Source organism: Meriones unguiculatus, chromosome 1, assembly GCF_030254825.1.
Source record: "Meriones unguiculatus strain TT.TT164.6M chromosome 1, Bangor_MerUng_6.1, whole genome shotgun sequence".
Lineage (NCBI taxonomy): Eukaryota > Metazoa > Chordata > Mammalia > Rodentia > Muridae > Meriones > Meriones unguiculatus.
Genome location: NC_083349.1, coordinates 98,136,176 through 98,159,074, shown reverse-complemented (window position 1 = coordinate 98,159,074; position 22,899 = coordinate 98,136,176).

Below are 22,899 nucleotides of genomic sequence, written 5' to 3'. Positions count from 1 at the left end.
GGTGGTGCGCAGTCTGTACTCTGCTTCTTTAGGCTGCCCACTAACTTTGTAAGTTCCCAGTCACCTGTGTTCTTAACATGGCCACAGCGGTTTCTGTTAATAACAAACGAATCAAGAAGTCTTACTTAAGAATAGACAAAACAACAACAACAAGACCCTTTCAACTAGTTCTGGTCATCAGGTTACATGATGAGGCAGTGCGGACTCCCTTTAAACTCTTGATCTTTCTGGCTCAGTGTTTTGAGTGCTGACACTATAGGCATGGGTCAACAAACCTAGCAAAAACATCTATAGAGACTGTAATTACAAAAACATCATGTGTGTGAAGAGAAGGTGAAGAACTGAATACAAAAATGATGATGTGTGTGTGTGCTGGGAGGCACTGGGTGTAGGGGTGGGAATAGGAAGGGGGTACAATATTTAAATATGGCAAGGAAACCACTGCATGGCAAAGGCACCCCAAGAATGTCAATGCCCCCTGTCATGTTGACAATGAGTCATGTTTTCTCCCCTCTTTTCCCACCTTACTAGAAAGAAAGAAAGAAAAGAATCCTGTAGAATAGACACTTGCCTGACCTGTTTTCTGCTTGGTTTGGCTTGATGGATTTTACACTTGCTGTTTGCTGTTTTTTGAATCCAGCACAGCTGGTTTGGCAAACTAAGGAACATTCCCACTTTGGACACACAGCAATCCTGAAGTGATCTCAGGCTGAGCCACTCCAGAAGTCTGGCAAGGGCATGTTCTAGCTGTCTGTGGAAGTTATGAGCCTGAAAAATGTGGAACCAAAGGTCATTTAGAATACCACTCTCTGCTTGCCAGAGTCACTTTTTATAAAACTATGGGAGTTTAGACCCAGCTGTGTCTTTGGGCACGAATTTGGGCTTTTCAAACTTTTATCTATTTTCATACTACTTACATGTGATATCAGCCTTCAGTGACATGTGGTTTTAGTTGGGTATTTATGGCTTTGAAAGCAATCTTTTGTAGACATGTATGTGTGTGTGTGTGTGTGTGTGTGTGGTATTAGTGTGCATATTTGTCAGTGAGTGTGTATGTGTCCATGTATGTGTCTGTGCATGTGTGTGGAGGAGCATGAAGGCCAGAAGTTGATGTTGGCTGTCTTCCTCTATTGCTCTTCATTGTATTTTCTTTTATGTCTTGAGATTAAGTGTTTCACTGAACCTGGAGCTCACCTGTTTGTCAGGTCAGCAAGGGATTCTTCTGTCTCCACTTCTGCAATGCTGGGATTGTTGACATGGGCTCAACATAGGTCCTCATCCTTGAGGGACTTTGCTGACCGAGTCATCTCCCAGCCCTACAGCCTTCATCTTTACATATTTGTCTTTATTGTTTTATTTTAGGTTTGATTGCCACTGAGTTTGAGGCGTAGCTTCTAGCCTGATGCTCCTGGAAGCATTTTCAGATGAGAAAACAATAGGAAGATTACTGAGCTCAAGCCTTTGTTTCCAGGCAGTTCTCCAGATGGTCTGGAACTGCATTCAGTTCTCCAAGTTTTCAAGAAAGTCTCTGTGAAAATATGAGTTGAATGGAATGCCATTTATAATAGTTTTTAAACAATCTTTCAGCTGTCTCTCTCTGCCTGTCTGTCTCTGTCTCTCCCTGTCTCTCTGTCTCTTGGTGTATGTGTATGCAGGTGTGATTGCTTAGAGGACATTCTGCATTAGTACTCTCTGCCTTATTCCTTTGAGACGCCATTCACACTTGCACTGTAGCCATGAATGCCTAAAAGTGAAACATGGTGAACTCTAGATTCACCTCTTGAAACCCATCTCCTTGCTTAGAACATTTAGCCTCATCAAGCTCTGTTACTAGAAATATCGAAGTCCATGCTGGGAAAAACTGGTCTCTGCATGATCTAGCCCCACCCTGTACCTCCCCAAACTCCATCTGTACCCTACACTTCCTCTACACCCTCCTGTGGCCCCTCCCTTCAGCCATGCTGCCCTCTGTGGAGCTTCTGAAATGGGAGTTCTTGATGGAGGGCTTTTACTTGCATTGGTGCTTGACTGTCTCAGAAGCTCTTGGCCCGCCTCTCACCTTGCAGAAATATACAGTCCAGCATTCCTGTCCTAGTTCATTTATCCCTGTTGTTACTATCAATACCCTTTAAAAATCTTTCTTTCTTTCTTTCTTTCTTTCTTTCTTTCTTTCTTTCTTTCTTTCTTTCTTTCTTTCTTTCTTTCTTTCTTTCTTTCTTTCTTTTTCACATTACACTATTTGTTTATTTGTGTGTGTTGTGGTGCATGTGTGGAAGTTAGGTCCCTCCTTTCACCATGTAGGTAGGTCCTCCAGATTGAACTCAGATTTAGCAGCAAGCACTTTTACCTACTGAGCCATCTTACCATCTCTCCCACCCTTGTTTGTTTGTTTGTTTGTTTGTTTGCTTGGTTTTTCAAGACAGGATTTCTCTGTGTAGGACAGGATTTCTCTGTGTAGCCTTGGCTATCCTGGACTTGCTTTGTAGACCAGGCTGGCATTGAACTCATAGAGATCTGTCTGCCTCTGCCTCCCAGAGTGTAGGGATTACAGGCATGTGCCACTGTGCCCTGCTTTTCATTCTTATTTTGTAAACAATGGTTATGTTGCATTTATTCCACAAATTGACGTTTGTCTACTAGTTTAGATGTCTTGTTCTAGAACGTCAGAGTCTGTGCTTTTTTTTTTTTTGACATCATTCTGTCTCTGGCATTCAACATATCCTGGTCTATTGTATGTAGGCTAGGCAGAATTAGTTGTTGAATAACTGAGTAGATGGCCGAGTTCTATTGATCAATGCACACAGCATTTTGGGGCCCCACACTTTATCTCTGAATGTGTTCTCCACTGGTCAGGTGGGCTTCCTGTCTACCTGACAGGATTGCTCTGGGAAGCAAATTCAGTGACACACATGAAGGTTTCCCGCAGACTGTACCCCTCCCTACAGGAGTCAGTTGTTATTTTAGCTTCCGTTGATTTACTATTCTAAAAAAGATGTAATTGGGGCCAAAAACTAGGATAAAATTTATTTTGGGCTCCTAAGCAACTTTCCTGTTCTTTTTCTCATCTTCTTTTTCCATTCAATGATGTCTCTTCTTATCATTCTGCTCTCAAGTCTGAATCCTGCAAAGGATCTGACAGGAACCACTTAATGTCTTAATGTTAACTGAAACACTGGAGCTATTTGCATTTTAAATGTGATTGAGGAACAAAGGCTTTGTCTATTCATAATGGGAGGTCAAGCATCATTGAGAGTATAGACTGAATACCCAGGGGTGAGCACTGAAGACAGAAGCTGAGAGGGCTTCCTCACAGAGCCATACACACTCCCTTGAACCTACCTTCCATGTAGGCTTCATTCCCCCTTAGAGGGGCTTTCTTCATGGCCTGCACATCTCCTGTTCTTCAACAATTCCAGGCCACAGAGGAGGACGATGTACCAGTCCTGATGAGATCTGATAGACTAGGGTCAGAGGAAAGGTGAGGAGGACCTTCCCTATCAGTGGACTTGGGGAGGGGCGTGGGAGGAGATGAGGGAGGGAGGATGGGATTGGGAGGGGATGAGGGAAGGAATACAGCTGGGATACAAAGTGAATGGACTGTAATCAATAAAAAAATAAATTAATTAAAATAAAAGAATTCCAGCATTTTTTTTTCCCCATTTCAGTTCAGAAATCCCCATCCCCTATAACGTAGTGTGCACTGAGTTTGGGGTTTCTGATCACGGTGAAATTGTGCCCAAGGAAACTGTGGGCATCTTGGAATTTTGACAAACAAGTGTTCCTGGTCAGGTACTGCTGTCATCTTAGCTACACAATCAGCCGAGCAGCATCTGGGAAGACGGGGTTAGGAAGAGGTGGCGGTGATGACAAGAACGGGAGCGATGGCTTACCGCAGCAACCTCCGGCTCTACAGGACAAAGTAGCCTTTGGGCTGGCTGTGCCGATAACGTGGTTGCCAACAACCAGTCACGAGTGATTGTTAGGATAAAAGTCGTGTCTAGAGGGTACTGCAGGGAACACACCACACATGGTATGCTTCAAATCTCAAAGCTCTGAGGAGTTTACGATTTAGTGGTAAAAGTGATACACAGACACACCCACAAACCACCAGATGCACACACACATGAAAATACACACTTGCACACATGTGTACAATACGCGCGTGCGCTAAAGGAGTTGTAGTACTAGCAATAACCTCTCTAGAAGTTTAGGGATGGAGGTTAGACTGCACGCTGGGTCTTCGTGGGAATCTGAAGCATTCAGCTAGTGAAGGGAGTAGTGGACGGAGGGCCCTTGGTGTGGGCATCACAAGACGTGAAACTAAGGGCCAGTTCACCCATGGTAGGCATCGTGGGTACTGCCTGGTAGCCCCCACAGGAGAATAGGGAGGACTTCCGCATTGCCATTAGGCCACGGCAGGAGGATCAAGAGAACCAATGCCTAAGAGAAAAGGGCGCAGGCCTTGGTGGTTGCCTCCATTCAGTTCTTTGCCATAGCTGCCCAGTCTTACCAGGAAAAGAGAACAGATGAGGATCTACATAGAAGACGGAGAAGCCCAATTCTCTCTGGCTCGGACAAGCTGGTTAATGGCCTAGGTTGACCATACTGGGGATACTGTCAGATGCATGATGCCAGCGTGGTGAGCAGCTGTGCTTTCCTGCAGGATTCATTTCCCTCCCACAGCTCACAGCCAGACACTGCAGCACTCCAGCAGGGCCTTTTCGCCCAGCTCCACAGGTCGCTGCAGGTTTGCCTGCCCAATGCAGGCTCAGGGGTTTGGGATCACCGTGCTTTAACACTGAGAAGCACTTGCCAGCCTTTCTGTTACAAGGCCCCGTCCTGGGAAGGATGCTCTGTATCTCTACCAGTGCTAAGCCCAGAGCCACGCCATCCATCCCAGAACAGTTACGTTTCTGCACCATGCAAATTAATTCCAAGTTTGTTTAGTCAAGGTGGAAGGAGAAAAACCCACAGGAAATTCTTTAAAAAGGGAGTTGAAATCCAATGACCAGAAAGTGTCGGGAATGAGGTGAGCAGAATTCTCACGTGTATTTAAGACTGACAGGACTCAGTGTGGCTAAATTGGCTTTGGCATCTTTCGGGTGTGTATCCGGCCCTGGACTTCCTGGATCTTATGTTGAGTGATGTTTGGGTTTCCTTCATTTCGTTGCTCTGTAGCTGTGCGGAGGGACGGTTGAGGTACGATACTCCACACATGCGGAAGGTACGCCATATGGTAAGCTTTGACCTTTATGCAGGTCCATGAATTATTATCACAATAAAGAAAATGAACGTCCCATCTGACCCAGGAAGTTTGGCAGAACCCCACCGTGTAATTATTAATAGGAACAAACTTTAATTAACACCACTCTAAGCCATAGAATAGAAACAGCCTAATGCTAACACCGATAAGAAGAGATTATTTTTTTTTTTTGCATTGAGAGAAAAGCCCTTTTAATTTTGTTCTTCAGCGCTTACACTTGCCCCCTAAAACCTGTGACTTAAGAGCCTGAGTGATTTCTTTGCAAGAGTTTGCAAAGCAAATGCCAAGTGCTGGGAGTTAGCAGGAGGTCGGAGGAGGAAGCAGATGCTGGTTAGGTTGTGCAGCCACAGTTCAGGAGAAATCCTTGTCTCAAACTTGTTCATCGAAAAGGCCAAGGGAGGCCTCTCCTTGGAAGGGAAAGTCCGTTCTCAAGGTTGCTTTGAGGAGGCGTGCTTTGCAACCCTACAAAAACGCTTCCCAAGGACAAGGGGATGCCGGGCGTGCTTTGTGAGAGAAGTCTTCCGCAGCAGATGTGCTGTGTTCCTTGAGTTTTGGGAGGTGGAGATGGAAGATGCTTTCGTTCTAAGGTCCCCAGAGGACTGCTGTTTAAACGCCAGGAAGCAAGTCCTGAAGTTAAGAACTGAGAGGTCTCCTCTGCCATGGAGGAGCACATTGCGGCCTGGGCTGGAGCTTGGGACTGTCCACAAGGGAAAACCTCCATCCTGTTTAATGTGTAAAATGGGTCTCAGACATTACCAAATCCTTTTCTCTGTGGGAAAGCTTCCAGGAAGCTGAAGTTCTGTCAAATACGAAATGAATTTGGTGTGGAGAGTTTATTCAAAGAAGTTACTGCAGTAGAGAAATCTCTCCAATTTCAGAATCTGAAAATGTCTCAAAGTCAACTTGAAAAGCTCCTTCGCAGGAGGGGGTAGGCAGAAGTAGTGGGGGCTTTTGAAGGGATGGTAAGCAGTCTGATGGTGCAACTCACACGTCCGTGCATCACACTGGCAGGTGTTTCTCATTTTGCTCATGCTGTTCTTGGATCAAGTGCTGGGACCAAGTGTGCTGTGTGACAAGGGGACAAGCCCAAGTGGAGACACGTCCCTGGAGAGGAGAAGCGCAACCAAGGCCTGGTCCACTCCATTCAGTGAGGGCTGGGGACGTGAGAGAAGCTCCATCTTCCTGGACAGTTGCAGTGGAGCGGCAGACAGGCGGCAGTTGTTCCTGTGTGCCGACTCTACCACTGGTTGCACTCACAGGCTCACTGGACAGATTCCAGGATGTTATGCCTGGTGATCTGCAACTTAACAAGCTTCTCCAAGGTCCTGATGCACGTTCAAAGGGAAGGAGATACTGGAATATGCAAACTTAACAAGATTCTCCAAAGTTAAGTTCGTGTTCAATGTGAAGGAGAAACTGGATGAAGGGCAATAGACTTCCTCAGAAAGCATGGCTTAAAGCAGTGGGTGTGCTACTTTTTAGCTGCATAATTCATCATTTAACTTCATTTCCCTTACTGTGAAATGGGCAATAATGAACTATTTTTATGGTCTTTTCAAAACTCTGTTACACTTATTTACTTACCTTGTACTATTTAGTACACCTTGTGTGTGTACTAAAATGCACACATGAAGGTCAGAGGACACATCGTGAGACTCAGCTCTCTTGCATCCCGTGGGTCTCAGTAATCAAAATCAGGTAGTAACACTTGGTGCCAGGCAAGCCTTTACTCACTGAGCCATTTCTCTGGCTCAGTTTCTTTTGAACTTTCTGATAGTCTTTGTGAGGATTAAACAATGCTCGTGGGAAGTCTCTGACAGGAGAGGGGAGAAGAATTTAAGCAGCCAGCCATTATTATAATGGGGTAAGCACAGAGTATAGTTATAATAACCTGCAACCAGTTGCTCCCAGGAATGACATTTTTGCATGCACTGAGAGAGAAAAGATTGGGACTGTCAACAGTACAGGCTTCTGACATTTGCGACTCTTTGATAGGAATTCGGACTCAGGTCGTGATGTAGAAACTCAGCACTGTTTGAGTAAGATCCTATGGAAATCCAGGGCTCATCTGGACAGAAGATGCATGTAATTAATGACCATAATTTATCCAGGATACAGTGTAAGGGCTGAGCATTCACTTGCAATATCACAATTAGATTAGTGTTCCTTGGGTAATAGATTCTTTTGCCTTTTTCCCCTTGTTATTTTACAAATAGTGCAATTGTCTTGTGATAGAAGGAAAGAAAAGGAAAAGAAAGACAGTCACCCTGTCAGGAATTCTGCTGACTGGCCATCTGACCACAGCCTTTTCCCTGATTATGCCTGCAGTGTGGGTACCTAGCTCGTTTTCATCTGTCTATGCCTCACATCTCCTTTCTTGCCTTTTGTGCATTCTCTCTAAGCTTCATGCTTCTAGATACATAGTGTCTTGGCTGCAACAGTGAATAACATCATGCTCTTTAGGAGCCTGATGTTGAGCCACAATTCTGAGTAGCAATTGAAGCATGAAATGAATTGGTCTGCCCTCAGCTGTCCCAGGAAAGTTGGATTAAGAGGAAAAGAAAATAGTTAGGGCTGAGAAGTCTTCTTGTATGAAGAACAGAGCTTCGTTTCAAAATCAAGGGGCCCTAGTTTTTACCGTCCAGTAAATGCATGATTTGCTCATCTATTGTGCCTAAGAAGCAATCCAGGAGATACGTAGCATGAATGTTGGAGGACCAAATGAGAGATTTTTTTTTTTCAGATCACTAAGGATTTTACAGTGCTTTATGGGAATAATGTACTGACTAATACTGGGGCCCCAGGTCAAAGCAGCAGGTAGTTCCAGCAGCCCCAGTGTGGCCACAACCCAAATGCTTATAATGATACAGAGAAGTGGTACATCTATATGGTGGAATTTTATTCAGCAACGACAAAATAAAAAGTACTTGGGTATGCTACCACAGGAATGAACCTAAAAAGTGCTCTGCTAAGAGGGAGAAGCTATTATTCCATTAAGCCATGGACCACGGAGAGGAGGAAAATGAGGAGTGAATTCCTAATAAGAAGACCTTCTGTAAAGCAGTGAAAAATATCTTGGACTTCAAGAGCGATGGTCATACAGCACTGTGAATGTACCTAATGCCACTGGAATTTAACTCAAAGGAAAGAAAGCCATCAGGAAAGAATTTGCAGTAAGGGGCAGTTTGTCCTTTAGGCTCTTGGTTACCAATATAGTAGCCAATGACGTGCAGCCTTCCAGAAGGAACATGTAGGTAGAAGTTTCTGGAGTCCTTCCTCTACCTGGGAATTGGATTTCTGTCGGATGAGTGGTTTGTGCTGTCATTGGAAGACAAAATGACCATCAACCTTCCACTTCTGCTCTGGAGCCAATCTCTATTTCTCTGCTTTTGTCAATAAATGTAACTCTTTATAGCAATTGGGGAGTAGATGTGACACAGATTTTTATTTTTGTATTGTAGCCTGTTTTCCTGGGTTGTTTACTAAGTGAATTATTTCTTGCCAGGGTAAAGGAGCTTCCTTAATCTTACCTCCGAGATTTTGTGGCTGCCCCAATTTCATGACTCGTCAGAATTTCATCCCCTTGTCAGAGCAGGAAGTCAGTCCCCAGGGAGCAAATATAATTTAATGGACTTTTTACCCAAGATTTTTACTAAGTACACACTCAGTAAAACAGTCCATCAAAGGATAACTAATTATCTCAAAGCGCACATGCTCCCAGAGCCTTCCAGAACAAAAACATTCATCTGGAATACAGACACCTATTAGGAAACCAGCCACCCCTCCTGGGCCCCCATTATCCAGCTTTATTTTAACACGGTGGGAGAAGCACATCCAATCCCTGCCTATATGGCTTATTTTCTGATCCCAAGGTGGGTGATTACATTATACTGGAATTTGCTTTTTCTCCTGAGGTGTTTTTAAAGAACTCAAATGTCTAATTTCTGGTCTGTTTCTCTTGAGTTGGAAAAAAGTATCTAATATTTAGTGGAGTTACAGTTAGGGGCAGAGCTCAGGGGGAGGATGAATCACACTGGAGAGTTGTTTCTAAAGGAGTGGAAATAGTAAAGTGCTGATTTGTTCTCTCTGTAACTTAAATAAATCCCAAGGTCTCCTGTGGCCAAATGTTTGTTGATACTGTATCAAGGCAATCTAACTTCCCAAGGCTTGAAAAATAATCTTTTTTTTTTTAACTGTAACTTCTTTTTCCTCCAGATGGGCAGTATGGATACTTTATTAAACTCAGGGTTCCTCTAAATTTAGCAATCTTCCTTTTTCCATGAATTCTAGCCGTTGCAGCTGCTTCAGATCCCCACCCTCTTGGAGGCAGTCGCTCACAGAACCCAGTTTCTGGCTAGTTTCTTCCAAGCTTCTCTATCCTGCAGACTCCTGCATGGGAGCAGGGCAGGAGGCCCTCTAGAAGGATGAGGGCTATGCCATTACCTATCCCATTCCATCCCATGTCCCACCATGCATACCATGTAGACACCTTCTTGTCTCTGACCAGGCACATGGTCATTTACACTGGGGACCTGAAACTGCTGACAGGTTGGGCTGGAAGACAAGGGTTTCTGTTAAGGGTTCTTCAGGGGGACAATAAGGCCCACTGCAATAGACTGTGGCCATGGAAGATGTGTGACATACAGGTCAGGAAGTCTGTATTTGAGTTTCCAGTCACTGTGGTTGCAGTGCAGTTTTGCATCTTATTGGCTGGTTCTTCTTCAAATTGCTTATAACAGCAGGGTGTGTGTCTCATGAGGAGAACTAAATGACCACTGATCTCACAGAGAGGAGAGACCCCTTCTTTTGACTGAACCTGGCTTGTTTGCATCTGCTTCTTTGTAGAATCTTAGCCTCTCGCAATGGATTTCAAGAGTTCTCTTCTTTGAGGCTTAAGAACCCAGAGGTCGGAATGCTACCTGGTCTATTGGGCTGCAGAAAGACCAGCTACTCAGAGAGGTTCTGCTGTTCCTTCCTGCTTCACTGTGAAGAATGGCAGATGGCTATTCTCTTGTTGATCCATGCTGGGTAATAAAATAGGTGAGCCAGAGTATTAGTTTGTTATTTGTTTTGATGGTGGTTAGTACATTTTTATGGCATTTGTTTCACCTTGGTGGCTATCTAAGGATCACTGAGTTGTAAAATTATAGCTTTGGTGCCTGGTAAAAAGCAAAGAGCCAAGGCCCCTGATATCATTTTGCTGGTATTTCAGGGCAGAAGGAGGGAGGCCCAGGAATAAAGAATCTACAGAGGAGGCTTGTAGCATTGTTGGAACCTGCTTCAGAAAAGATGGTTAGTTGCTGGATTAGCCCTGAGAGGAGAAAGGGTCTGGTTTCTTGTTGACAGGTACAGTCAAGACTGTCTTCCTAGGCTGCAGGGCTGAGGACAGTGTAAATGTGGAACCCTTATTAAAGAAGAAAGACATTCAGTACAAAGACAACAGAGCATCACCCTGAGTATGAGACCCTGTGAAACTCTCCTTGCTGGAGACACACAAAGCCTGTACTGAGGGCGGTGAAGGGAATTCTCTTTAGCACACTCACTGTGGCGTTTGTCTTGTGGCATTGGGATGGCAGGTCCTCTTGTCTATAATCTCTGGAAGTGGTTGTCTTCTTCACTGTTTTCACATAGAGATCTGGCAAAGAAGCCAGCACGTGGGGAGAGCAGCGGGAAGAAGGGAGGTTTCTTGGCTTGCCACCATCTACTTGCCTCTCCAGCTCTTGCACTGCCTTGGCTGGCCATGGAGGTAGGTGGTAAGCCTTGTTCCTTCCGTTTCTCAGAACTTCGGTTTCCTTCCACTCCGGCAAGCATTCTCCTGATAAGAAGTTCTGCACGAAGATAGTGAGGCTGAAGGTAAAAGCAATTCAAAAGTCTGAGAAATCGAAGCCTGCCCATCTGTCTTTTGAAAGCACAAAGGCACAACTGGAGTGAGTGAAAGAAATAAAAAAGATCATAAACTGAGATTTAATTTCAAAGGGGGCCTTGTTGATATCAGGATAAGAGACAAAAGCTGATTATCTTTTAGGGAAACCAGCTGTGTCTGAAGGTGGGACTTGCTGTCAAATCCATAGGCTAGCAAGATTTAACTTGAGAAATCTCATTTTTACAGCAATTTAAAAAAATGCTTTGTTCTTCTGGAACTCTTAATTCAGAAGTGTAGCCTGGCAGAGCATTTATTTTTCTCCTTTGGAAGAGAATATTAGATGCCTGTACTTTCATGACTTTGCACAGAAGAAATGAACAAAGTGTGTGTGTGTGTGTGTGTGTGTGTGTGTCTGTGTGTGTGCCCTTGCAAGCATCATAGCCAGCATGGTAATAACCGGGGTGAGGTTAAGAATTGAGACTTGGGATAGCAGGACTCCAGCTCATGCTAGGTCAAAAATGTATGGAGTCTAAGCAAGCCCTTTCTTTTTCTTACACATTTAAACACAGTGGAAATTTGGGAAAAGGTTTCTATGTGACAATCATCACAACAGAGCTTTAGGTGTGGCTACATTGAAACCCCCTGGCAAAGTACACCTCCACAGCAAAGTGCCCTGTGACCTTAAGCAGAAGAATGGGTTCTGTTGGTAGAGAAACAGTGCTCAGGGTAAGGGCCAAGGGAGGAAAGACTTATAATAAGGATAAAGATGGGTTCTATTGACTGAGAAACAACCGTCAGAAGTCTGGGGAATTTGATGAGGGCGGCTGGCCTCTTAACCTAGCAAGAGATCACCAGGTTGGTAGACAACCTCCACTTCAGCCTTCCAGGAGAACAAGAGAAGAAAAAAAAATCGGTGTGTTTCACAGTTCCGCTTTATCTAGCGCTTCCTTAAGCTGTGCCCTCTACAAAAGCGAACGGATCAGTCGGTTACTATCAGAGGTGCCATGGGTTCATGCCTCTTGGCAATGCATGAGCTTCCTTTAGAATCCACCTGATTTCAGTCCTGTTTTCCCTGTCTTCTGTGCAGCCTTCGTCCCTGCTGAGTGTAGTGATGCAAAACAAAGTGTCACAGTTCGTATGACTGGATGTTTTCTTAGGTGTATATATTTTATAAAATACAGTTTATATTACCCTCTTTCCTCTCCTAAACTACATTAAAAATAGAAGAATGTAATAAAGGTGTCTGCTGGTGACTAATCTGTCCATAGTAGATGTTTGGAAACTAATCTTTAAAAAGTAACGGCGTAGAGTCAAAGTTTGGTTGTTTTTTTATTATTTTTAAAAGCAGTTTTTAATATTAAAAACACATGGACTAAGAATGTTTCAGATTTCAACCAGAATTATAGGACATTGATTTTTCTCCTCTGTGAAGGATTTTCCTAGTATGAAAAGAGTGACAGTGATCAGCGATTATTTATTCTCTAGGGTGGAATAAAACGCAATGAAGACAAGTTGAATTATGGACAGTGCTCTGCGGCCTTGTGAGGATTTTCTAGCCATAAGTGAAAGGCAAAGAAAGGACATAGAAAGAATTAGAAATACATACCCATTAAAATGTGCCGAGAAATATTACCTCCCATCTAATGGCCTGAGAAGGTCCTTTCCAGGGTCATTGAGAAGCTGAGGTTCAGGCAGCACTTTCAATTGGGAAAGATGTAGCCAGGGCTGTCCCTGCTGCAGGCGGGGGGAGGGGGACACACTGCTCTACTTTGCTTGACCTTGGATGGATGGGGAAAAGATTTAAGCACTTTAAGAAAGGATTTATTTCATTTTTATTTGTGTGTGCACATTTACAAACCCACGGAAGCCAGAACAGGCCGTTGGATTCTCTGGAGATGGAGTTACAGGCAACTGTGAGCCCCCAGATGAGGGTGCTAAAAACTGAGGTTCCTAGGTTGCTAGGTCTTCTACAAGAGTTCCATGTGCTCTCAACAGCTAAGTCCCCTCTCCCAGTCCTGACTGACCATTGCTACCAATAAACAGGAATTACAAACTGAGTATTTTGGTTGTCTAGAAAAAGGATATTTTGTGAAGAATGCTAAGATTCTGGGTGTACTGAGTGCAACACAGGTGAAGGGAATTATGCTGAATGAGCAGGGCTTGGTAGGGTTGGCCAGCTGCCTAAGGGACTTGGCGCTCATTTTGTTTTTACTGTAATGACATTCTGACTTTTAAAGGTACAACTATTTGAAACCTTTAATCTTTTGGGAGAGAAAGAAATATGACTTTTTTAAATTAAATTTTTATTTTTTTATATTAATTACATTTTATTCACTTTGTATCCCAGCTGTATCCCTCTCCCTCCTCCCCTTCCAGTCCTACTCTTCCACTCTCATCTTCTCCTATGCCCCTCTCCAAGTCCATGGATAGGGGAGGTCCTCCACCCCTTCCATCTGATCTAGCTTATCCGGTCTCATCTGAACTGGCTGCAATGACCTCCTCTGTGGCCTGGTAAGGCTGCTCCCCCATCCAGGGGAGGTGGTCAAAGAGCTAGCCACCCAGTTTAGGTCAGAGACAGTCCCTGTTACCCTTACTAGGGAACCCACTTGGATACTGAGCTGCCATGGGCTACATCTGAGCAGGGGTTCTAGGTTATATCCATGAATGGTCCTTGGTTGGAAAAACAGTCTCAGAAAAAAACCCTATGCCCAGATAGAAATATGACTTTTACTGTACTGAATATATATTAAGATTCATTTAAAAATGGTAAGGTGAAAGAAATTAATCTGAGACCAAAGTAATAAAGGTTTTGGATTCCAAGGAGAACACAGATGTTAGGATGACCACTGTGTGTTCTTTAGAAAGTAGTCACGAGTCTGCTAAGCATAGAAAAAATGGCTTAATTATTAGGATCCAAGTGACAGTTTCTTTATTTCTACACATTGCCATTATTATCATTCTTGACAGTGAAGTTCTTGAATCCATAAACATCAGCTATTAAATGAAGCAATGCTATGTAAACCTTACTAATATTATAAGATGCTATTTGTATCACTTATTTCTTTGGTATAACCACATATGTGACAAGAAGTAACTCAAGGGATGAAAAGGCTTATGTGGGTTTGCAGTTTAATGAGGGATACGGTTCATTATGGAGGGAAGTCATAGCGCCAGGACTGTGAAGCAACTGGTTAGTCGCTTTGTGCCAACAGAAAGCAAGCAGGAAGTGGACTGGATTATAAAACATCAAGGCTCCTTCTGAGAGAGCCACTTCCTCTGGTGAGGCTCCATCTTCTAAAGGTGCCAAGACTTTCCAAAACAATGGCACCATCTGGGAGCCAATTGCTCAAAGACTAAACAGTTGGCATAGATTAAATGGTAAGTAAAAGTTGGGGCCATGTTTTAATTTATGTTTGTTTGTTTCTCAGATTAATGTTATATAACTTTTAATATCTTGGAGTTCTGGAAATTTAGAATCAATCTCTCTTGGTCAACTAGGATGAAAGTGAGACCTAAATTTAGATGAACAATGGAGTGCATGTCAGTTATTCTTTAGCAAATGCCTTTAGCATTTGCTTCTTCTTTATATGAAAAACATTCCCTCATAGTCCACTGAGGGAACTGTCCATCTCTTCTTCAGATCTATGTGTTTCAGGTGTGATGTTGGCACCATACCTGATTTTAGGGATGGAATATGAGACCTGGACAGAGGCCAGTTAAACAGCCTTTTCTCCCAAGTCAGAGGGCACGGATAAGAGATGGTCATCTAACACAGGACCCATCAAAGCTGGGGGACCCAGCTGTGTTGTCCCTGGAGTACAGTTTCACTGATTTTTTTTTTCCAGACTAGAAATTGGAACCGTGTGGGCTAGCCTCTTGTGATGCTAAGGTGAAAGCCCCTCAGAGATAGAGCTAGTGGAGAAAAAGACAGAACAAAGAGATGGAAGGAGATAAATCCAGTCCTACTCATCAACTCAAAGCTGCAGTGAAATAATTATCTGGAACTTTCTAGTTGCCTTGGATTATGAAGACCTGTTCTAAGTTAAGTCAGATTCACAAAGTGACCTGAAACCAATGGTCTCTTTCCAACTATCCCCCAGCAAACCTCCATTTGCTTGTGAATCTCAGGCTCTTCTCTCTGTAGCTTCACATATTACTATTGTGTCTCTTTCCAGTTATCAAAAGTACCAGAAGGCTTTGACCTACTGTTCTTTTTTTAATATTTTTTATTTTTAAGTAATTTTATATAGTCACTTGTATCCCAGCTGTAGCCCTTTCCCTCTTTCCCTCTTAATCCTCCCCTCCCTCCCTCATCTCCTCCCTGCCCCCTTCTGAGTCCACTGATAGGGGAGGTCCTCCTCTCCTTCTATCTGACCCTAGCTTATCAGGTATCTTCAGGATGGCTGCAATGTCCTTATCTGTGGCCTGGTAAGGCTGCTCCTCCCTTGGGAGGGAAGGGAAGCTCAATGAGCCAGTCATTGAGTTCATGTCAGAAACAATCCCTGTCCTCCTGACTAGGGAACCCACTTGGATACTGAGCTACCATGGGTTATGTCTGAGCAGGGGTTATAGGTTATATCCATGCATGGTCCTTGGTTGGATAAACAGTCTCACAGAAGACCCCTGTGCCCAGATATATTTGGACCTTGTGGGGCTCCTGTCCCCTCTAGGTCATACTAACTCCTTCATATGATTCCCTGCACTCTGCCGAAGGCTTGGTTATGGGTCTCAGCATCTGCTTTGACTCACTGCTAGGTAGAGTCTTTCAGGTACGCTCTGTGGTAGGTTCCTGTCCTGTTACTTTTTTTCTCCTACTTCCAATGTCCATCCTCTTTGTCTTTTTAAGTGAGAACTCATTATCTTACCCCTTGACCTACTGTTCTTAAACAATAAAGGCATTCTTTCTTTCCCATCTCTCCTTTTTCTTTTGGATTAACAGGATTCAGTATAGACTCCAGATGCCCTTGGAAACATATTTCACATATTGTTGGTATTATACTCAATGTTATGTGGTAGACAAAGCATGTTTTAGGCAAAGTGACTAGACAGAGTTGCTTTTTTTTTTTTTTTGTCTTGTTTTGTTTTTTAAGACAGGGTTTCTTTGTGTAGCCCTGGCTGTCCTGGAACTCACTCTGTAGATCAGGCTGGCCTCAACCTCAGAGATCTGCCCACCTCTGCCTCCATAGTTCTGGGATTAAAGGCATGAACTGCCAGATTCAGCAAAGAGTTGCTTCTTTTTTTTAAGTTATGAAAGAGTAATGGACTCTGTACCAGAGTCTGTGCATGTACTGTGCATGTGTAGTTGGGGAGAGGAACATATGTGTTTTAGAGGAAGTGTGCATCAGGTAAAGGAAGCCACAGTTACAAATCTGTTCTTGCCCAAAACATTTCTTGAAATTATTTTCAAGGAAAAATTTAATTTGTCATAGTTATTAAGAACACCATGTTGTGCCAAGAAATATTTGAGAAGCTGTAAGTTGTTCATCAGGCTGTGAAATAATTCTTCTGTGAATCTATGAACATAGTAAATGACAAAGTTGATCCAGGGAAGCAGCGTGCTGTGTGGAAAGTGTTTGAAAAGACTTGAGAAGTTTTGGATGCAGGCCCAGCTAGTCCATCAGCTGCACGAGCAGCAGACTTCATTTTGTTTTGAGTCACTGCAAACCACTCGGCCAATACTCATAGTTGTTTCGAAGTTCAAAATGAGACCTTCTTACACAGGAAGCACTGTTACTGTCTGAACGTTTGAACACACAGACACACATACACACAGACACACACATATGCCTGAACATATACTTCTCTCCTCATTTTACAGATGAGGAAACTGAAGTATAGCGAGTTTAAACAACTTGCCTGAAGCTATATATCCCTTAAAAGGTGAAGCTAAGATATAAATGAAATATATATATGTGTGTATATTATATATAATTTTATATATATCTAAAATATATTTTCAATATGCATATATATGATTACTCAATACAAATTGATATATAAATGTTTAAGCCCTACCCTATATTGTCTTCTGAGTCACTTCAAAGGCTAACTCTCTCTCACCATTTTGGCAGTACATTTGACTTTAGGCAGACAGGCAACACAAGGAATTTCAATTAATGTCTTAGGGTTTTTAATGATCTCTACCCTGTATTGTGTCCTTTTAGATATTTTGACATCTCTTTCTCTGGAAAGAGTGACTCTAATCTCTGGTCATGCCTTGGAGTCATGTGTGATGAAGACTGGTCTACTAGACTTAAAGGGGCAACCTGATTAGCAAGCCAAACGCTCTAAGCTTGAGAGGGGGTAGATCTAGAAGCTGAGGCTTCATAATGGGATTTTATGTGGATTCATCATAGAACTGAGGAGAACACAGGAAAGTAGAGCTAGCTGAGTATAAGAGAGGCAGAATGAACCCAATGGGAGACTCAGGAAGAGATGTTGAGGAGAATCACCATGTGGTCTTGGCCCAAAGGCTGAGGAGTTGAGACAGAGACAGACAGGTGGATTCTTGTTTCTGAGGACCACCCCTTCCTTATTTTGGTCGTTTCTGAGGCCCAAACATTGTCCTTGCCCTTGGTTTCTATGGGGTATCTCTAGGTTCTTCAAGAAAATTTTCTTTCGTTTATCCTACTTTTAGTAGGTTTCAATTCTTGTAAACAAATGGGGTTTGGGTGAGCAGATAGTCCTGGAATGTGAATACACAGAGTTATATGGAATACTAGGACTACCATAAAGTATCAATCTTCAGCCTTAACAGATGGTGACTTGGTTTCTAATTGAACACTTCTATGACTGACAGCTCACTATCGCCAGAAAAGACACTCTACTATTACATAGCTGTCTTCAGTTGGCCAACTTTTCTTACATTTTCCCAAGATTATTCTCCCATATTTATGTCTATTTCTTACGGTTCTGACCTCTAGAATGTTATACTTCTACTTTTTTTTTTTTATCAGGATAGCTCTTAAATTCATGGTATAAGTCATGCCTATGTTGGTAAATGTAGAAAACATGCATGTAATAGCCCCAAGCAAAGCAGCCAGCTGATGAGACATACGGGTTGTCCCTTCCATTACTCTTTGATTGGTTTTTCTTAGAGCCTCACTGTTCTTTGAAAAGGCCCCTTAGAATTTAGCATAGTTTTGTAGATGTGTAGGAACCGATTATTGAGTTTTATAATTTGGACAATAGTCCTTTAATTTTGCCACGAAAAGGTAGTAATTTCTTGTTAGATATTCGAGATGTTCCAGTGTATATGGTCATGACTGAGCTGTATTTCAGCTCAAGTAAGGCACACTTCAGTGAAGGACTCATTTGCGACCGTATTGGATGCTACGCAGAAAGCGCCGTGTTGGTAGGTTAGCATCCTGTGGACAGGCAGGTTAAATGATGATGGTACCATTCTCAAATCTTATCCATTGCTCTGGGTGGCTAAGGAAATTGGATTTTAGAGACACTGAGCAGTTCTTTGGTTCATCCAGCTCTTGGCTTTTCCTTATGAGATGTGCTATATGTGTTTAATTATTCAGTCTGTCTTCTCAAAGAAGTTTGGTCAGGATTTCACTGTATCAGTTTTGAGTACCAAGGATGGGTTTCTTTCTTTCCTCTCCACTCTCTTTCAGAAGAGAAAATCCAAATTTACATCAACATTCATATATTCTTTTCTCTTTTTCTTTTCTCCAGGGTTCACACTTATCTCACTATCCAGTCAAATTCTTCAACCCCTGTTCTCTGGGTCTTTTCGGGTACACATTTTAGTTGGCATAACAAAATGGCTCCTTTCACCCTGCCTGCTATAACTTTCCTTATCTCTGAAAGTCTGGTCTTCTTTCTCTCTGTGGTGCCTTCTCCACACAGCTCAGAGCACTCCTCTGGCTTTGTTTGCTGGTAGTATTTAGCCCCATGCATGGGGCAGCTGACCCCATTCTGTTCTGTCTCTACAGAAGACTGTGTACTTGGGTGTGACTGTGTACTGAGCTTCCATTAAGCTCTGGGGTACCACACTTTTTTATTTTTCCTCATATATCCCCAATAAAGCTGAAGAATTTAAACATTACAAATAAGAAATTTAGGGCAGGAAGCTCTTGGGATCTGATATGATTTTGAGAACCCTCAACAAAGGATTTGTGTTCAGGAGAGGAAAAAAAACCCAGCAAAACAAAACAAAAACTTCAACTTGATCTTTTCTTATAGCCCTAATCCAGGAATTGCCTAAAGAGAATGATATAAGCATATTCAAATAAAATTAAGATTTGGCATGTTTTTCAGGCATAGAATTTAAGTAAAAATCAATGATTTTTATTCTCAACTCTTTTAATGTTTTAGTTCTTTGAAAGGAAAAAAGAAGAACAGGACTCAAATTAACGCACTACAATCATTAATATGTTTTAGTTTCTTATGTTTTGAAAAATAATATCACTCCTACACTTTAAAACTCGTGGCCAAACATATTAGGAAAACGACACACCACAACTCTGGACTTCCCAGTGAAGGGGTGTGTGCGCCTGTGCCTGTGCCTGTTGTGTGTACATTTGCACTTGCATATATGTGTGCTCGTGAGTGTATGTGTACATGGATCATGTTTGCGCATGAGGGTGTGGAGGTCAGAGACAGGTGATGTAGTGTTTTTCCTCAACCACTTCTCCACCTTATTTTTCGAGGCAGTGTGTCTCACTGGACCTGGAGCCCACTGTCTCAGCCATGCTTGCCAGCAAGAAAGCTCCTATGGGCTGCCTGTGTGCACCCTCCATGTTTTGGGTTACAGGCATGTGCTCCCATGCTTGGCTTTTATGTACATTCTGGGGAACTGAACTTAAGGCCCAGGCTTGAACAGCAAGCACTCACCGAGCCAACTCCCCAGCCCAAGATGACTTTCTTTTTTACTGTTAAAAATTAAGTTATAATCATATCATTCCCGCCCTTTCCTTTCTTCCCTTCAATCCCTCCCATGTACTTTGCCTGTGCTCCCTGTAGAAATCATGACCTCCTTTGCTTCACTTGCTATTAGTATGCATGTATATATGTGTGTGTGTGTATTATATATATGTATTATATATAGACATATATATATAATTTGCAACATATATATAATATATGCACACACACATATAAGATATATATGCTTAAGCCTATAAGTACATCTTCTGTCTGTTCAGTGTTACTTGTACTATGCGAATTCAGATTTCAGGGCTGACCACTTGGTACTGGATAACCAATAAAGGAGCTCATCCCTGGAAAAGACGATTTCTTACTCTTAGCATTCCTTATTTGCTGGTAGCTCTTTGTCCTTGGGTGGGGCCCTGTGAGATTTCCCTCTTCCACGTTGGCTTGTCTACTGGTGTTGTACTTCTCTAGTCCTGTTTAAACAGCCGTGCTGTTGTGGGATCAGAGATTTCTTTGTCATTTCTAGGAAACACAATCTCTCAGCATACCTGGTCCTCTGGCCAAGAGGAGTTTCTTAAAGTGACACCTTGTGGTTGCTTTCCTTTGTTTACTTCCATCACAATTCTTTGACTTTTTGGCTGTACACATACCTTCTTGATTCCTAATCCTGATTCAATATTTGACCTCCAATTCTAAGTGTAGAGATCACTGAAAGAGATTATGACATACGCTGTCTAAACAAAAGCCTTAATATAAAACCTTAAAGAAAAATTGCAGGATTTTATGATCAGTTTATTATACTTGGGGGCAATGTCACCAAATGTCCTAAATTCAAAAGATTGTGATAAAGGACACAGATGGTTTAAACTTCAGATATCCCACCTTCATTACATGCCCTGCCCAAATCAGATGAGGTTTTGATTGGAGAAGACAGTACTAAAAAATAAATTCCTCTTTTTTTCCCCAAGAACTTCTGAAAGCTGTTTTTGTTGGGGCTTGCCTTTTAGTGTGTCGATATCCACTGTTTTCTAAACTGTTTTCCCTTCCTTCCTCTAAGAGTTCGGGATGTTACAAGAGTCTGGGTTTATCACTAATCTCTGAATTCTGGACAGTTGTCTGCCAGGGTTTACGGTTACCGAGTTTTGGTAAAATAGCTTAACAAATATCCCCACTATTCTCAGCTATTCCCAGGGAGCTGGGGTGTCCCAGAATGACTGTCTCTGGGGCCTTGCTGTGGTGTGGTGCTAGACTCCTCCAGCCTTTCTGAGGGCTCTTGGTAGCAGACTGTGGAATAGTCAGAAAAGAGGAGCCTTTTTACAGGTAGGAGGGCTCTAACGCAAGATGAGCACTCTCCTTAACACAAGAGACAAAATGATTCTTACATGGCTCTTCCCTCTTCCTCTCAGTTACAAGAGTTAGCATCAATTAACCATTCTTTTTCCACAAAAGTTCTGAAGTAGGACCCCAAGCTTCTTTCTGAAGATCACTCACCAATTATTTTTATAAAACATTCAATTTAATTCCCATGTGTGGATATTCAGGAAGTCATACATACAGTATATTCTCCTGCCTAAAGTATCATCCTTATTTTAAAGACATTGGCAATCTATCAACTCAGTATAACCACCAAGAATGTATGGTCCGGCCTATATATTTTCTATTTTAGACTCTGTATTTATTGAACATTATGTACAAGACCCTGAGGCAGGAACCAAACTGAGTTATTTGGTATCTGCCCTCCAGAAACCAGAATCCTCTTTAGACATTGATGGGGTACTATTTAATTGTACCTGGGTATGTGCAAAACACAGGTACAGCAGTATAAGAGGAATTTATTTGGTGAATAATACTTATATACAAAAGAAAAAATGAATTACACTTCAATCTGAATTAGAAAATGGCTTTTTTGTTTGTTTTTTCCATAAAGCAATTCAAAGCATTTGGTCTCAACTACTGACATTTTGGAAGGCTTCATCTTTGTTTATCAAGTGAGCCAAGCCATATACGCATAATGCTTTATGGCTTAAGGCTTAAGTGATGAGGCTTCTAGCCTGCCTGTGGACGGATGCTTGTTATTCTAGCTCCAGTCTCCTTTCGGACACTGGAGGTGGGACTCTGGGGAGGAGTCTGGGGAGGAGGGTCTGCAGCACCTAGACTTCGGGAAACAGAAGAGGACTAGCTTGGACGAAATTCTAATCAAGTTAGTGATTTTTATGAGGCATGAAGATTTTCCTGGGAGCCACGCCACAGGGAAGATGAGAGGAAGTCATACTTGAAAGAGTATTATCAAATAAGCTTCGTTTTCCACATGCGGGCGTGATTTGAGTAGGAAGCAGAATCCTAGGGAAACACATTGGCAGAGGCAGAGTTCTGTTTCGGACAGTTTGTTTGCTTTTCAGCGTGCTAAGAGATTGTAGGGCAGAAGAGGCACCTGGGCTGTGGCCAGGTTTTACCTTTTGTTGAACTGAGATTACTCTGTTAGCTTGTGTTCTCCACCTGTGCAACAGTGGATGATTAAAAAAAAAAAAGGGTGTGGTGAAAAAGGAGTTGGAGGTCTTAGTGTTTCTGCGTGTCTACTGTTTGTAGCTGTGCTGAGCCACTTAGTCCCCGAGTAACTTTCCTAAGTAGGTAATTTTAGCTCTATTTTGTAGTGAAAAACAAAAAACAAACAAACAAAAAAAAACCCTCAGCACAGCAAGAGGAACTTGTCCTTCGTGGCTGGTTGGTGATGAAATGTGGAGCAGATTCTGGGTCTGTCTCACGCTAGTCCATCCTTTTTCGTAGCGACTGATAACGAGTTACATTTGGGATGGTGTGCCCCATACTCTGTCATGGAAACGCTGGCATTTTATACCCAGGAAATGCACACTTGCTTCAATCAGATTTCTTC